This window comes from Anolis sagrei, chromosome 12, assembly GCF_037176765.1.
Source record: "Anolis sagrei isolate rAnoSag1 chromosome 12, rAnoSag1.mat, whole genome shotgun sequence".
In the NCBI taxonomy this organism is placed as follows: domain Eukaryota; kingdom Metazoa; phylum Chordata; class Lepidosauria; order Squamata; family Dactyloidae; genus Anolis; species Anolis sagrei.
The window spans coordinates 16,917,794-16,931,824 of record NC_090032.1 but is presented as its reverse complement, the minus strand read 5'-3'; the positions used below and the strand labels follow the sequence as shown (position 1 = coordinate 16,931,824).

The 14,031-nt window shown below is 39.7% G+C and overlaps 1 protein-coding gene across 2 annotated transcripts in view; it reads right to left on the bottom strand.

Moving 5' to 3' along the window:
• LOC132764404 (dual specificity protein phosphatase 10-like) overlaps window positions 1–11,143 on the bottom strand; it is a 37,493-nt gene extending 26,350 nt beyond the window's left edge. The window contains exon 1 of one of the 2 annotated variants that reach the window (XM_067472489.1): window positions 10,893–11,143. The gene's annotated coding sequence lies outside the window, so the exon portion shown is untranslated. Of the gene's footprint in view, window positions 1–1,275; window positions 1,340–10,892 lie in introns of those variants that run through there. The other variant, XM_060758407.2, reaches the window with a different exon arrangement.
• Between the last annotated feature and the right edge of the window lie 2,888 nt (window positions 11,144–14,031).

Below are 14,031 nucleotides of genomic sequence, written 5' to 3'. Positions count from 1 at the left end.
TAATAAATAGAGTCAAATGAAAAAATGTAGTAATAAGAATAGAGTAAAATAATGGAAATGTAATAAAAACAGCAACACTAGAGTAAATAATAAATGTAATAAAAATAATAGAAATGTAACAGTAACAGTAATAATAGAGTAAAATAATAATAATAATAATAGAGTAAAATAATAAATGTAATACTACTACTACTACTACTACTAATAATAATAATAGAGTAAAATAAAGTAAATATAGTAATAATAATAAATAGAGTAAAATAATAAATGTAATAAAGATAATGGAAATGTAACAATAACAATAATAATAGAGTAAAATAAATAATAATAGAGTAAAATAATAAATGTAATACTTCTACTACTACTACTACTAATAATAATAATAATAATAGAGTAAAATAAAGTAAATATAGTAATAATAATAAATAGAGTAAAATAAAGTAAAAGTAGTAATAATAATAAATAAAGTAAAATAATAAAAGTAATAACAATAACAGAGTAAAATCTTAAATAACCTTGACTTGAGTATAAGCTGAAGAGGGCTTTTTTGGGCTGAAAAACTCAGCTTATACTCGAGTATATATGGTGTATTATAGTGTCGTAACCAGTGTAAAACTCATCAGTAAAACATATGGTACTACAATGATAACAACAAATAACAGTGGACTAAATTCTAGTCAGTCCCAACTGGAATGCTCATGAATTGACTGACACCTGCCATTTTCCTGAATTGACTGACACCTGCCATTTTCCTGAATTGACTGACACCTGCCATTCCAAAATCCATTCAGTAACTTTCCTCTAGTTGAGGATAAAATAAGATTCTAATAATTATAACTTGAACGTTAATTAATTTGTAAGCCCAGCACATGCGCAGACGCAAAAGATTACACTCTTGTGTAACGTAGCACGTGCTCGGGTTTGCACACTCGACTTCCTTCCTCTCCTTCACGCAAACACTTGTTGGGCGACATATCTGCAGGGAGTGATCCACACGTTCTTTGCACAATGAGTTTTCTCCTTTTCCTCTCCGCACTCCTATTGTTGTGCATTCGCCAAACTGCTCCTCGTCTTGCTTTGACCCAAAACTGCTCTTGTGCATGAATTCTGCATCTATGGGTAAGCATGGGCATGGGCATAGTTCTGGATCTATGCTACGTACGTAGGACTATACTAATACCTGCAAACAAATAACGTAACACACACATACTGACTTGAGAAGCTGTCGCTCTCTGACACTCAAGCCTGAGTTCGAAACACAAACAAGTTGCCTACCTGACCCAAAGATTCACCCCGGCGCACGACACAGTCTGTCCACGTTCCCTTCGGGTTGCCGTTCTGCTCTCTCTTTTTGCCGAGTGAAGTCATGTCTTGCCTCTAAAAATACCACCTTGAGCTCATAGCCTGGCAGTGCCCAAAGAGGGCATGTGTCTCCTCGGGTTTCAGCCCACCATGAGCTCACCATTTGGCCCTGGAAGTGCTGTGTAGCTTGGAGAGGAAGCATGGGAGAGGCCAGGAAAAGGGGGACCCGAAGGTCCGGAGGATTTGTTTTCCCTATCGCCTTCCTCAGGATGTCTCAGACCCCAGTTCCCATCGTCCCCGATCGTTGCTTGGCTTGGAATGATGGGTACTGATATCCCAAAGCCAAGCTGACGTTTGCTCAAGTCACTAGAGTTGTGAGTCTGAAAGGATGCCTCAAGTAGTCGAAAAGGTTGAAATTCCCTGTTATTGTCTAAAGCAATAGAAGTACATCGCCCTACTCAAGCATGGTCCTCCAGAAAAAGTTTTGTGACATCCAAGCTGCCTTAGAAACCGAACTAATCTGATAATATGCCATGATAGAATTTCATATATGCTGGCGATCAGGTCATCACTGCTCAAGGCCAGGAAAGGAGATGGTGAAAACAAAAGAACAGCCCACCTCGGGGAACATGCTTGTTCCATCAATGTTTGACATTTCTGAAAATAATCAGCCACTGTCAGAAGAGACAGAGAGTCTGGAGAACAAGCCCTATGAGGAGCAACTTAAAGAGCTGGGCATGTTTAGCCTGAAGAAGAGAAGGCTGAGAGGAGATATGATAGCCTTGTATACATATGTGAGAGGAAGTCATAGGGAGGAGGGAGCGAACTTGTTTTCTGCTGCCCAGGAGATTAGGACATGGAACAATGGCGTCAAACTACAAGAAAGGAGATTCCATCTGAACATTAGGAAGAACTTCCTGACTGTGAGAGCTGTTCAGCAGTGGAACTCTCTGCCCCGGAGTGTGGTTGAGGCTCCTTCTTTGGAAGCTTTAATGTCCCTGGCAAGCCAAAGCTCATTTTGTGCTTTAGCCTTGCAAATCTTCTCCCTACAAGAGTTGGCTATTTGTTTGAATTCTTCTTTGGTGATTCCTCCCTTTTTCCACTTCTTGTGTACGTCTCTTTGGAGTCTCGGCCCAGTGTGAGAGTTGTTCAGCAGTGGAGTCTGTTATATAGAAATGGTACAGCATTTCTAGCCCAAAAAAAAGAGGACAAAAGAATCCATTTCACTCTCTCCTGTGTGACTCAGTCCGAGTATCTGCCTATGTTGTATGGGATTATTTGATTAATCTATATTAGAAAAAGGAGCCCCCGGTGGCGCAGTGGGTTAAAGCACTGAGCTGCTGAGCTTGTTGATCGAAAGGTCGCAGGTTCGATTCCGGGGAGCGGCGTGAGCTTCCGCTGTCAGCCCTAGCTTCTGCCAACCTAGCAGTTCGAAAACATGCAAATGTGAGTAGATCAATAGGTACCGCTCCGGTGGGAAGGTAACGGCGCTCCATGCAGTCATGCCTGCCACATGACCTTGGAGGTGTCTACGGACAACGCTGGCTCTTCGTCTTAGAAATGGAGATGAGCACCACACCCCAGAGTCAGACATGACTGGACTTAATGTCAGGGGACTACCTTTACCTTTACCTATATTAGAAAGAACTTCCCAACTATAAGGAGAGCTGTTCAGCAGTGGAACTCTCTGCCCCGGGGTGTGGTTGAGGCTCCTTCTTTGGAAGCTTTAATGTCCCTGGCAAGCCTGAGCTCATTTTGTGCTTTAACCTTGCAAACCTTCTCCCTACAAGAGTTGACTATTTGTTTGAATTCTTCTTTGGTGATTTCTCCCTTTTTCCACTTCTTGTGTATGTCTCTTTGGAATCTCAGATTATTTGATTAATCTATATTAGGAAGAACTTCCCAACTGTAAGGAGAGCTGTTCAGCAGTGGAACTCTCTGCCTCAGAGTGTGATTGAGGCTCCTTCTTTGGAAGCTTTAATGTCCCTGGCAGGCCTGAGCTCGTTTTGTGCTTTAGTCTTGCAAACCTTCTCCCTACAAGAGTTGGCTATTTCTTTGAATTCTTCTTTGGTGATTTCTCCCTTTTTCCACTTCTTGTGTATGTCTCTTTGGAGTCTCAGATTATTTGATTAATCTATATTAGGAAGAACTTCCCAACTGTAAGGAGAGCTGTTCAGCAGTGGAGCTCTCTGCCCTGGAGTGTGGTGGAGGCTTTTAAACAGAGGCTGGGTGGCCATCTGTCGGGGGTGCTTTGAATGCAATTTTCCTGCTTCTTGACAGAATGGGGTTGGACTGGATGGCCCATGAGGTCTCTTTCAACTCTACGATTCTATGATTCGATGTTGCCACCACCCATAACAAGAAGTCAATGGAAAGGATGCATAGTTGTACTTTTACACACTGACTCCATTGCAGGTTAGGACTAGTCGCTGGCCCATTTCTAGCGGCGCCGGTGTTTTGCAACAAGGCGCACCTCCTTTGATGTGCAAAGACAGCCATGTGAGCCTAAGCACACGTGTAAACAGGTCAGCTGCGGCGTGCACCCGTCGTCGTCTATATAAAACCCGTCCACCAGTGGCCCCAGAACCACCGTAGCATGGCATCACCGGCTTATAAATAGCCCCAAACGTCATCCTGCGATTCAGCAAACGGAGAAGAAATGGATCCTCGGTATCCTCCTTGACCCCCCTGAACCCCCCATTTTCCCCCTTTGCCGCCTGGCACCTCCCACGCAAACCCACAAATAGGATAATCTGTCACAAGCGACAGCCGACACAAACAAAACACCCACACTTTGGGGACACCCATCCATCGGAGGGAGGAGAATACAAAGAGATCCAGTCCTTCTCGTTCTTCCTGGACCCCAAATCTCTCTTCTAATTGCCGCCTTAGATATAGGGTTGCCCCCCCCCCCCCAATGCTTGGCATACAATCATATCCACAAATACACACACACCTTTGTTGCCGCCAACCACCAAAAACAGAACAATGCCTCTGGCAATAAGACAACAACAACAACAACAACAACAACAACAACAACAACAACAACAACAACAATCTATATAAATAAAAATGTGATGTTGATGTGGGATTAACAGAACTCAAAAACCACTGGATGAATTGACACCAAATTTGGACACAAGACACCTCACAACCCAATGTATGTCCTTCACTCAAAAAAATTGCTTTTGTCATTTGGGAGTTGTAGTTGCTGGGATTTATAGTTCACCTACAACCAAAGAGCATTCTGAACTCCACCAACGATGGAATTGAACCAAACTTGGCACACAGTTCTCCCATGACTAATAGAAAATACTGGAAGGGTTTGGTGGGCAGTGTCCTTTGCTTTGGGAGTTGTAGTTCACCTACATCCAAAGATCACTGTGGACTCAAACAGTGATGGATCTGGACCAAACTCTGCAAGAATACTCAATATGCCCAAATGTGAACACTGGTGGAGTTTGGGGAAAATAGAATCTTGACATTTGGGAGTTGTAGTTGCCGGGATTTATAGTTCACCTACAATCAAAGAACATTCTGAATCCCACCAACGACAAAATTGAACCAAACTTGGCATACAGTTCTCCCATGACTAACAGAAAATACTGGAAGGGTTTGGTGGGCAGTGTCCTTTGGTTTTGGAGTTGTAGTTCACCTACATCCAAAGATCACTGTGGACTCAAACAGTGATGGATCTGGACCAAACTCTACACAAATACTCAATATGCCCAAATGTGAACACTGGTGGAGTTTGGGGAAAATAGAATCTTGACATTTGGGAGTTGTAGTTGCTGGGATTTATAGTTCACCTACAATCGAAGAGTATTCTGAACCCCACCAACGACAAATTTGAACCAAACTTGGCTCACAGTTCTCCCATGACTAACAGAAAATACTGGAAGGGTTTGGTGGGCAGTGTCCTTAGGTTTGGGAGTTGTAGTTCACCTACATCCAAAGATCACTGTGGACTCAAACAATGATGGATCTGGACCAAGCTCTACACGCTCAATATGCCCAAATGTGAACACTGATGGAGTTTGGGGAAAATAGAATCTTGACATTTGGGAGTTGTAGTTGCTGGGATTTATAGTTCGCCTACAATCAAAGAGCATTCTGAACCCCACCAACGATAGAATTGGGCCAAACCTCCCACACAGAACCCCCATGTGGGCCACAGCAATACATGGCAGGGGACGGCTAGTAATAAGATAATAAGTTAACAATATTGATAGAGACAGCGATTGACATTTGATAGCTATAGATATTGACAAATGGACGGATATTGATAGACAGGTGTCCCAAAAGCTGCCACAGATAGTACTTCCTGCTTTCCCAGTTATTGATATTGATATAAAATCTTAAAATCATAACAGCAAATAAAGAACAACACTCAAAAACAGGGGAACTCCAGACTAGAAACAATCAGGGCCAGTTAAAACCTTCAAAGAGAAGATTCCCCCAGGCAGGAAGCAGCCAGGCTTTGAAGCTGCAAGGCCATTCAACGCTAATCGAAGTGGCCAGTTGCAACATTCACACTTGCCTCCAGCAGACAAGAGTTCTTTCTCCCACCCTGGACATTATTCCATAGATATGTATTCCCCCAGGCAGGAAACAGCCAGGCTTTGAAGCTGCAAGGCCATTCAATGCTAATCAAAGTGGCCAATTGCAACATTCACACTTGCCTCCAGCAGACAAGAGTTCTTTCTCCCACCCTGGACATTATTCCATAGATATGTATTCCCCCAGGCAGGAAGCAGCCAGGCTTTGAAGCTGCAAGGCCATTCAATGCTAATCAAGGTGGCCAGATAAGAGTTCTTTCTCCCACCCTGGACTTTCCACATATATATAAACCCCACTTGCCTAGTTTCCAACAGACCTCACAAGCTCTGAGGATGCCTGCCATAGATGTGGGTGAAATGTCAGGAGAGAATGCTGCTGGAATATGGCCAGACAGCTCGAAAAACTTACAACAACCCCGTGATTCCCGCCATGCAAGACTTCGACAAGATATTGACATAGTTATTGATATCAATAGAAATCTGGAAATAATACTTATTGACCTTGCTAGGCTTTGTTATTGACCTTGATAGTTATAGATATCAATACTAATATATATTGATATAGCTATTAAGATTGGTAGGTATAGTTATTGATATAGTTACTGATAGAGATAGATATATTTATTGACATCAGTAGGTATAATTATTGACACTGATATATCATTATTGATATAGTTATAGTTAGTTACACTGATAGATATAGATACTGATATAGTTATTGATAATAATATAGCCATTGGTATTGATAGATATACTATTGACATTGATAAGTACAGATACTGATAGATACTGTTATTGATATTGACATTGGCATAGTTGTTGAGACTGATATTGACCTTGAAACATTAACCTTATCGATAGATACAGCTACTGACATTGGTCGGTACAGATACTGACAGTTATAGTTATTGATATAGCTATTGATATAGTTATTGTAATTGGTATAGATACTGATAGATAGTTATTGATATTGAGAGATGCAGTTATTGATATTGATGTAGTTATTGGTATCGATAGATATAGATACTGACATTGGTAGGTAGGTACAGATACTGGCAGATATAGTTATTGATATTGATTTGGATACTAATAGTTATTGATATTGATAGATACGGTTATTGATATTGATATAGTTGGTATCGATAGATACAGCTACTGACATTGGTCGGTACAGATACTGACAGTTATAGTTATTGATATAGTTATAGTAACTGACATTGATATAGATACTGATAGTTATGGATATTGATAGATATAGTTATTGATAATGGTATAGTTATTGGTATCAATAGATATAGCTACTGACATTAATAGGTACAGATACTGGCAGATATCGTAATTGATAATGTTGTAGTAATTGACATTGATAGAGATTCTGATAGCTAGTGATATTGATAGATACAGTTATTGATATTGATATAGTTATTGGTATCAGTAGATATAGCTACTGACATTGGTAGCTACAGCTACTGATAGAGATAGTTATTGATATAGTTACAAGTAATTGGTATTGATATTGATACAGATACTGATAGTTATTGATATTGATATCAATAGATTGATATAATATAGTAATTGATATAGATTTAGATAGTTACTGATATAGTTACTGATAGTTACTGATATTGATAGATATTGATATAGTTACTGGTATCAATAGATATCAATATTGATAGATACAGTTATTGATATTGATATAGTTACTGGTATCAATAGATATCAATGTCAATAGCTATATTTATCAATACCAATAACTATTGATATAGTTACTGGTATCAATAGATATCAATATTGATAGATACAGTTATTGATATTGATATAGTTACTGGTACCAATAGATATCAATATTGATAAATACAGTTATTGATATTGATATAGTTACTGGTATCAATAGATATCAGTGTCAATAGCTATATTTATCAATACCAATAACTATATCAGTATCAATAACTGTATTTATCAATATCAATAACTATCAGTATCTATATCAATGCCAATGACTATAATGATATCAATAACTATATCTGTCAGTATCTGTACCTACCAATATCAGTAGCTATATCTATCAATACCAATAAGTATATCAATAGGTATCTATCAATATTGATATCTATTGATCAGTCAGTATCTGTACCTACCAATATCAGTAGCTATATCTATCAATACCAATAAGTATATCAATAGGTATCTATCAATATTGATATCTATTGATACCAGTAACTATATCAATATCAATAACTGTATCAATATCAATAACTATCAGTATCTATATCAATATCAATGACTATAATGATATCAATAACTATATCTATCAGTATCTGTACCTACCAATATCAGTAGCTATATCTATCGATATCAATAATTATATCAATATCAATAACTGTATCTATCAATATCAATAACTGAGGAGTTTAACCCATTGTGCTACCGGGGGCTCCCACTGACTACAACTATATCAATACCGATATATCAATGTCAATAATTATACCTATCAATGTCAATAGCTATATCTATCAATACCAATAACTATATCAATATCAAAAGTGGTATCTGTCAATATCAATAACAATCAGTATCTATATCAGTGTCAATTCTATAACTATGTGACATCGTTATAGTATTTGACATTGATATAGCTACTGATTGTTATTGATACTGAAAGATATCAATAACTGTATCGATTCACATTGGTCGGTATAGATGCTGGCAGATACCATTATTGATACCTATAGATATTGATAACGACACAGGCATAGTTGTCGATACTGACATAATTGTTGACCTTGAAATATGGTTATGGATATGAATATATTTATTGACATTGATTGGTATTGATCGAGGTATTGATATGGGTCAGTATAGATACTGGCAGATACTGTTATTGATACTGATAGATATCGATAATGGCACAGGCATAGCTATTAATACCGACATAATTGTTGACATCGAAATATGGTTACGGATATGAATACTGACATCGATCGGTATAGTGATTGGTATTGATTGGGGTATTGATATGGGTCAGTATAGATACTGGCAGATACCGTTATTGATACCTATAGATATTGATAACAACACAGGCATATCTGTTGATACCAACATAATTGTTGATATCGAAATATGGTTACGGATATGAATATTGACATCGATCGGTATATTGACATCGATCGGTATAGTGATTGGTATTGATCAAGGTATTGATATGGGTCAGTATAGATACTGATACCGACAGGTATCAATAATGACACAGGCATAGCTGTCAATACCGATATAATTGTTGACATCGAAATATGGTTACAGATATGAATATTGACATCGATCGGTATAGTGATTGGTATTGATCGGGGTATTGATATGGGTCAGTATAGATACTGATACCGATAGATATCAATAATGACACAAGCATAGCTGCCGATACAGACATAATTGTTGACATCAAAATATGGTTACGGATATGAATATTGACATTGATTGGTATAGTGATTGATATTGATCGAGATATTGATTTGGGTCAGTATAGATACTGATACCGATAGATATCAATAATGACACAGGCATAGCTATTAATACCGACATAATTGTTGACATTGAAATATGGTTACAGATATGAATAATGACATCGATTGGTATAGTGATTGGTATTGATCGAGGTATTGATATGGGTCAGTATAGATTCTGATACCGATAGATATCAATAACGACACAGGCATAGCTGTCGAAACCGACATAATTGTTGACATCGAAATATGGTTACAGATATGAATATTGACATCGATCAGTATAGTAATATAGTGATTGGTATTGATATGGGTCAGTATAGATACTGATACCGATAGATATCAATAATGACACAGGCATAGCTGTCAATACCGACATAATTGTTGACATTGAAATATGGTTACAGATATGAATATTGACATCGGTATAGTAATTGGTATTGATTGGTATTGATATGGGTCAGTATAGATACTGATACTGATAAATATCAGTAATGACACAGGCATAGCTGTCAATACCGACATAATTGTTGACATCAAAACATGGGTACGGACATGAATATTGACATTGATTGGTATGTGATTGATATTGATCGAGGTATTGATATGGGTCAGTATAGATACTGGCAGATACTGTTATTGTTACCTATAGATATTGATAATGACACAGGCACAATTGTTGACCTCAAAATATGGTTACACACATGAATATTGACATCGATCGGTATAGTGATTGGTATTTATCGAGGTATTGATATGGGTCAGTATAGATACTGGCAGATACCGTTATTGATACCGATAGATATCAATAATGATAATGACACAGGCATAGCTGTCAATACCAACATAATTGTTGACATCAAAATATGGTTATGGATATGAATACTGACATCGATCGGTATAATGATTGGTATTGATCGAGGTATTGATATGGGTCAGTATAGATACTGATACCGATAGATATCAATAATGACACAGGCATAGCTGTCAATACTGACATAATTGTTGACATTGAAATATGGTTATGGATATGAATATAGTGAATGACATTGATCGGTATAGTGATTGGTATTGATGTATCAATATGGGTCAGTATAGGTACTGGCAGATACCGTTATTGATATCGATAGATACAAGCATAGCTATTAATACCGACATAATTGTTGACATTGAAATATGGTTACGGACATGAATATTGACATTGATTGGTATAGTGATTGATATTGATCGAGGTATTGATATGGTCAGTATAGATACTGATACCGATAGATATCAATAATGACACAGGCATAGTTGTGTCATTATTGTTGACCTCGAAATATGGTTACAGATATAAATATAGTGAATGACATTGTTCGGCGTAGCGATTGGTATTGATCGAGGTATTGATCGAGGTCTCCTTGGGACTCTTTTCCTCCCCCAACCCAGACACAAACAATGCATCCTCCCCATTGCAGTCTAGAGGTTCACCGGCTACCAATTTGAGGGTCTGAATTTGGGGAGCACCCCGACCCACCCAACAGCTTCCACTCACCTGCATCACACCCTCAAGCTGAAATCCATGGGGGGTATTTGGGGTACCCCTCTTGCCTGGGCTCTGGGGACCTTTGGGGTCTCAGGATGGCCCCCCAGGTGAGGGCTCAGGTGCTCAGGTGTGCTCCCTTCTGTCTCTTTCTCTCTGTCTGAGGCTCTCCGGTGGGATCTCAGGGACAGCAAGGAGCTTTTGAGGGGAGCCAGAGGAGGAGAGAAGCAGGGAGGGAGGGCAGGAGAGGAGGAAAGGTTCTCCAAAAGGGTGACATCATTGGCAGCCAATCAGGAGGCCGCCCGGCTCTCTTGGAGAATGTGACGCAACCTGGGTGGAGCACGTGACTCAGGCCAGCTTCCCCATTCATTGTGCAAAGGACTCATTGTGAGAGACTCATCATCATCAACACAACTAATTGAGGAGGGGAGGGAAAAGGGGTTTTGGGGGGGATTCAAGGCTTCTGGGCTTGGGAGTTATGGCATCAGCCTATCACATGCAAGAATAAGTATTATCACTATCATCATTATTGGGTTGCTGTGAGTTTCCTGGGCTGTCTGGCCATGTTTCAGCAGCATTCTCTCCTGACATTTCGCCTACATCTTCAGAAGTTCTGAGGTCTGTTGGAAACTAGGAAAATTGAGTTTATATGAGGGTTGAATGAAAAGTAATACTTTCATATATTATATTATATTATATTATATTATATTATATTATATTATATATATATTATCATGTTTCAGCAGCATTCTCTCCTGACATTTCGCCTGCATCCTCAGAAGTTGTGAGGTCTGTTGGGAAACTACGAAAATTGAGTTTATATGAAGGTTGAATGAAAAGTAATACTTCCATATATTATTATATTATATTATAATTTTTCAGCAGCATTCTCTCCTGACATTTCGCCTGCATCCTCAGAAGTTGTGAGGTCTGTTGGGAAACTAGGAAAATTGAGTTTATATGAGGGTTGAATGAAAAGTAATACTTCCATATATTATATTATATTATATTATATTATATTATATTATATATCATGTTTCAGCAGCATTCTCTCCTGACATTTTGCCTGCATCCTCAGAAGTTGTGAGGTCTGTTGGGAAACTAGGAAAATTGAGTTTATATGAGGGTTGAATGAAAAGTAATACTTCCATATATTATATTATATTATATTATATTATATTATATTGTATTATATTATATATTATCATGTTTCAGCAGCATTCTCTCCTGACATTTCGCCTGCATCCTCAGAAGTTGTGAGGTCTGTTGGAAACTAGGAAAATTGAGTTTATATGAGGGTTGAATGAAAAGTAACACTTCCATATATTATATTATATTATATTATATATTATTATTATATTATATTATTTGTATTATTATATTATATTATATATTATTATTATATTACGTACGTTTCCATTAAAACTGCATTAATTCTACGGTGTAGATGCTCCCAAAATCTAGCTAAACGCTTCCTGATCCTAACCTAAGAATTTTGTATACTATCCACCCAGCCTCTAAAATCATAGGATACTAGAATTGGGAGGGACCCCTAAAGGCCATCCAGTCCGACCCCATTCTGCCATGAGGGGAGACACCATCAAAGTGCTCCTGACAGATGGCCATCCAGCCACTAAAATCATAAGATATTAGAGGTCGGGAGGGACCCCTAAAGGCCATCCAGTCCTACCCCATTCTGCCATAAGGAAAGACACCATCAAAGCCCTCCCGACAGATGTCCATCCAGTCCGACCCCATTCTGTCATAAGGGGAGACGCCATCAAAGCCCTCCCAACAGATGGCCATCCAGCCTCCTAAATCATACGATATTAGGGTTGGGAAGAACCCCTAAAGGCCATCCAGTCCTACCCCATTCTGCCATAAGGAAAGACACCATCAAAGCCCTCCCGACAGATGGCCATCCAGCTTCTAAAATCGTAAGATCCTAGAGTTGGGAGGGACACCTAAAGGCCATCCAGTCTGATCCCAGTCTGCCACAAGGGAAGACACCATCAAAGCCCTCCCGACAGATGGCCATCCAGCCTCTAAAATAATAGTTGGGAGGGACCCCTAAAGGGCATCCAGTCCAACCCCATTCTGCCATAAGGGAAGACACCTTCAAAGCCCTTCCGACAGATGGCCATCTAACCTCTAAAATCGTAAGATCCTCGAGTTGGGAGGGACCCCTAAAGGCCATGCAGTCAAACCCCATTCTGTGGTAAGGGAAGCCCACCCGACAGATGGCCATCCAGCCTCTAAAATCATAACATCCTAGAGTTGGGAGGGACCCCTAAAGGCCATCCAGTCCAACCCCATTCTGTGGTAAGGGAAGGCACCATCAAAGCCTGACAGATGACTATCCAGCCTCTAAAAGATGCTAGAGTTGGGAGGGATCCTTAAAGGCCATCCAGTCCAATCCATTCTGCCATAAGGAATGACAGTATCAAAGTCCTCCCTGACAGATGGCCATCTAACCTCTAAAATCGTAAGATATTAGAGTTGGGAGGGACCCCTAAAGGCCATCCAGTCCAACTCTGTTTTGCCGTAAGGGAAAACACCATGAAAGCCCTCCCGACAGATGTCCATCCAGCCACTAAAATCGTAAGATCCTCGAGTTCGGAGGGACCCAGGGGCGGCTCAACCATTATGCAAAGTAAGTGTTCGCAGTCTAGTTGATTTCACCAAGGGCGCTCTTGAGGCGCTCTTGGGGGAAAATAGACCTTGACATATGCGAGCTGTAGTTACTGGGATGTATAGTTCACCTACAATCAAAGAGCATGCCGAACTCCACCAATGATGGAATTGAACCAAATATGGCACACAGAACTCCAATGACGAACAGAAAATATATATATCAGTGATTGGTTGGGGGGGGGGGGGTGTCAAAATACTGTTTGCTTACCGTTGAAAATTACCTAGGGCCGCCTCTGGAGGGACCCCTAAAGGCCATCCAGTCCGACCCCATTCTGCCATAAAGGAAGACACCATCAAAGCCCTCCCGACAGATGGCCATCCATCCTCTGCTCAACAACCTCCAGAGAAGGCGACTCCACCAGACTCCCAGGGAGAATATCTCAGTGATGACCAGCTCTGACTATCAGGAAAGTTTTTCCTAACTTTTGGGTAGTATCTTTTTTTCCTGCCATTTGGA